General features: G+C 36.1%; 1 long non-coding RNA gene across 2 annotated transcripts; it reads left to right on the top strand.

Moving 5' to 3' along the window:
- Positions 1 to 2,438: 2,438 nt before the first annotated feature.
- LOC127092689 (uncharacterized) lies at positions 2,439 to 3,922 on the top strand. Of its 2 annotated transcripts, none has more exons than XR_007792261.1 (2): positions 2,439 to 2,818; positions 3,697 to 3,922. It is a non-coding gene; the product is annotated as an uncharacterized LOC127092689 (long non-coding RNA). The 2 variants fall into 2 exon arrangements; XR_007792262.1 differs by having other exon boundaries at positions 2,439 to 2,986.
- The last annotated feature ends 242 nt before the right edge of the window (positions 3,923 to 4,164 follow it).

Genomic DNA, 4,164 nt, shown 5'->3' with positions numbered 1-4,164 from the left:
CGATAAAACCCGGGGGAAGAGAAAATGGGTAAGGAAGTCGGTTATGCAAGGGGAAGGTATCAACGCCCCTCACAATCATTGTACTCAACGGGAACCATTTTGATTGTTCTTTGCTCGAATGGGTGTTACTATCTAAAGATACTCGCAAAAGGATAAGGGAAAAAAGAAGAATAGATAGAATGCTCGGTGAGGATTAGGGCCCTCATGCTTATGTATCCTTATAGTGCAATAAGGAATTCAGAGCTCCATAGTTCATGGAACTAAAGGTGAGAGATGAAAGAAAGTGAGAAAGAAAGTGAAGGAAAGGTGCTCGCTGAGGGTCTGGATCCTTGTGCCTACGTATTCTCACTGTGCAATGAGAAATTCAGAGCTCCGTAGTTCGTAGAACTAAGATGGATAATGAAAAGAGGATTTGATAGAATTGATGTTTGTGGTGTTTGAACCAAAGGATAACATAAACTGGAATTGATTGAAGTGCAAAAGTGGTGTAGAGTGATATAGAATTGATTGAGGGGTAAAGTGTTGTTTGAACCGGATAATGGTGTTTGAACCAAAGGATAATCTTGAAGTGTAATGGAAACTTGTTTGATATGGTGTTTAAACCAGATAGTAACTGGATTTGTGGTGTTTGAACCAAAAGGTAATATGACTGTAGTTTTTAAACCAAGGGTTGTATAAATGTGGTGTTTGAACCAAGGAAACAATATTTAAACCTGGGCTAAAAATGGTGTTTGAACCGGATCACGGTGTTTAAACTAAAAGATAAATGGATAACATGGTGTCTAAACCAGATGGTGGTGTTTGAACCAAAGGAAATAACTTTTAAACCAGGTTAATTGTGTTTAAACCCAAAGAGTTATTTTTCTAAACCGGAAAAGGGTTTATACCAATGCAATGGTAATGGTGCTCAACCAAAGCAAGGGTAATGATGTTTAAACCAATAAGGTTGTTAAAATTGAAGCAATGAAATGATGTTTAAACCAACAAAGGTAGTATAATATGGTTTTTAAAACTGAGAGGGTGCAATGGTATTTAAACCTGAGAAAGGTAATTGGATATTGTGTGTGTACTAAAGCAATTCAATGGTGTTTAAACCAACAAAGGTAGTTGGAAGATAGTGTTTAAACTGAAAGAATGGTTAAACCAAAGGATGATTAAAGATAATGTTTAAATTGAAAGGGACACAAAAGTAGATTGGAGAAACAACGTTGCTTGTTGTGGTACTGAATAGTTGAGGTGCTTGCATGAAGAAGACTTGTCAAATACTAGATTCGAATCGCACTAAAGTCTATGAATATAGGTGAATACTCTGAGCAACTGGGTCATTCGTCCCGTATCCCAAGATATTCAGGATGAGGATAGGAATGTTCCCTCTTACCCCTTCTATATTGCTTAAGGACCGTGTCATGTAATCCTCATCGTAACTGACAAGTTGCTGAAGAAGACTCCTGCCTATGGATCTTGATGATGTAGTGTTGCTTGAAGCAAAGAGACTTGATAATCATTTAATTAGAATTGTACTAATGTCTATGAATATAGGTGAATACTCTGAGCAACTGGGTCATTTGTCTCGTACCCAAAGATATTCAGGATGAGGATATGAATGCTCCCCCTCACCCCTTCTCTATTGCTTAAGGCTCATGACACACAATTTGAATCATGATTGAAAAGTGTTGATACACCTTTGTTATGTTTGAACAATAGTCCACCCTGTCTGCAATATGAATGCCTTATACTGACTTTGAAGTCTAGAACTTGAATTTGAATCTTGAGGTCTTGAGCTCTTGAGGTCCAGTACAACTTGAACACAAGGGACTTGTCCTATCAAGTGATCAAGGGTCTTTTGATCACTTGAATATGTTTGGGGAATTGAGCAGAGTGCAAATGATTTGGTTGATCAAAGTAAATTTTGATCAACACAACCAAGGTGAATAAACAAATTAGTTGAATTATATACACAAGCTAATGAACGGAAGAGTACAAATTGAATCTACACAAGCCCTAAACTAAGGGAGTGTGTATATCATGAATTCTCTAAACCATATGGGTAAAATGGTCATTATCCATAATTTGATTAATACTGAATTAATTTCTAACAATTAAAATCCAATTAAAATCAATTAATCCTAATTAATTCTAACTAAATCTAATCATATTATGTGATTAAACTTAGGCTAATCTTAAAATTAACCTAAATCTAACATTGAATTATGCACAAAATGTAAAAAAAAGAATCAGAATTTAAAAGAGAAAGAAAATCAGTAAAATAAATATATGAATAGGAAATGGATATATGAAGTGAGGCAGGGGTGTGGATTTGTGATTGAGGTGCAAATAGGAAGTTTGGGCCTCAAGCCCAATCGAAGTCCATGTCCAGGTTCAGGTCCATGTTAACACAGCAAAATCCAACTCAAAGCTTCAAACTCCAAGCACGAGCCATTCAGCAACACAAAATGCTTCAGCATATGAACAAATGAACACTCTCGTTTCACTATTTTCACGTGTTCTCAAGCTATCACGTTCATATATCCAATGCTCATAACAAAACAAGCTATCACGTGTTCTCAAGCTATCACGTTCGTAAATCCGAAATTGAAGCTCCATCAATGTCACTGCAGCCTTGTTCATCTTGATTTCAACATCACCTTCAATGAATCGGAAGGTGCAACATCCAGAACCAGAATCGAAACACATTCGATTCACATTGCCGCAGTGAATTGAGAAGAGAACAAGGATCTCGTGGATTCCGCTACACAATTGATTGAAGAAGGAGACAAAAGAGTGACTTACCGATGCGGTGGATTTCCGGTGTTAATAGGTATCGAATCTTCTTTGCTTTGCTTCACTTCAATCCAATATTTCTGTTCCTCCTCTTGTTTATGACTTCTGTTGCATTGAATCGGGAGTGAGAGTTGAAGAACAAGAGTGAAGAGTTTCTGAGTTTTGATTCGTGATTGCTGAGTTGTAATTGCTCTCTCTATGAGTGGTGAGTAGTTAGAAATTCATAGTTCTGTTAGAGTTAATTTTGCAAGTTTCAAATAAGTTAGTGTGAAAGATCATATGCGTGCGTGTTAGTTTATCGTGGAGCTTCAAATTTTGTGTTGTGTTGAGATTTGTAGGGTGATGGGTTAGTTTTGAGTTTTGCTCTGTTAAAAATGTTATGCAGGATAAATTATGCAGGTTGCAATTGTGTGTTATGTTAAATGAATAAGGTGCAGGGTTAATGTGCTTTGTGATTTTTGTGTCAATTGCTTCTTGGCTTATTAGAATCAGCAGGTTGCGTAGTTAATTGTTTTGGTCTGTTAAAGTCAGTTTTCAGGTTCAGTATGTTTCTTTGTTGAAGTCAGTTTGCAGGGTGCCATTTATGCTGTGAACTGTTATGTGTGTTATCCTTACTTTTCTTGGCAATATGGTTAGTCTCATGGCTAAGTAGAATTGAAATGCGATTGGGATTGAATGGTTATATGAAATTGTGTATGATTAGAAAGTTGTTTTGCATTTGAATGGGTTATGAGTGGTTTGGTTGATTTGGATTTGAATGCTGGATGCACTTGAATGTGCTATTGAAATGTATTGGACTTTGAATGCTTGAAAGTTGTATTGAATGATGGATTGTGTTATGTGTTGAATTGGTATATGGAACTTGTTTGGGACAAAAATGCTTAGTGACCTAATTTTAGAATGGTGCTTTTGTAGGTTTTGCATTTGGCATGGACACTTGAAGATAAAGGCTTGGAGATCAAGATGACTTAAGGACTTTAGGGGAAATGGTTAACTTTGGTCAACGGTTGACCAAAGTCAATTATAGGTTAGAAACTAGAGTTTTGTATTGTTTGATGTAAGGACTTTTGTAAATGACTTGTAATGTAAATAAGTTTTTTGAATGAATATGACATGATTTATATAAACATGACTTTCACCTTGTTGAAATCCCAAGAAAAATGAATGAACCTTGATTTAATGGACTAAAATGCATAGATGAACTAACAATGATGACCTATAATGCCCTGAATCACAATCACTACGCCAAAAATGACTTTTAACAGCGTATCTTAGACAGCGCTTTTAAAAGAAAGCGCTGTCTAAGGTTAAAATTAAAATAAAACACGGAAAATGTTCCAAGAAAATAATGAAAGCGCTGTCTAAGGGGGGGTCTTAGACAGC

The sequence above is a fragment of the Lathyrus oleraceus genome, chromosome 6 (genome assembly GCF_024323335.1).
Source record: "Lathyrus oleraceus cultivar Zhongwan6 chromosome 6, CAAS_Psat_ZW6_1.0, whole genome shotgun sequence".
In the NCBI taxonomy this organism is placed as follows: domain Eukaryota; kingdom Viridiplantae; phylum Streptophyta; class Magnoliopsida; order Fabales; family Fabaceae; genus Lathyrus; species Lathyrus oleraceus.
Note: the sequence above shows the minus strand (reverse complement) of the source record. Positions and strands in the feature narration are given on the sequence as shown.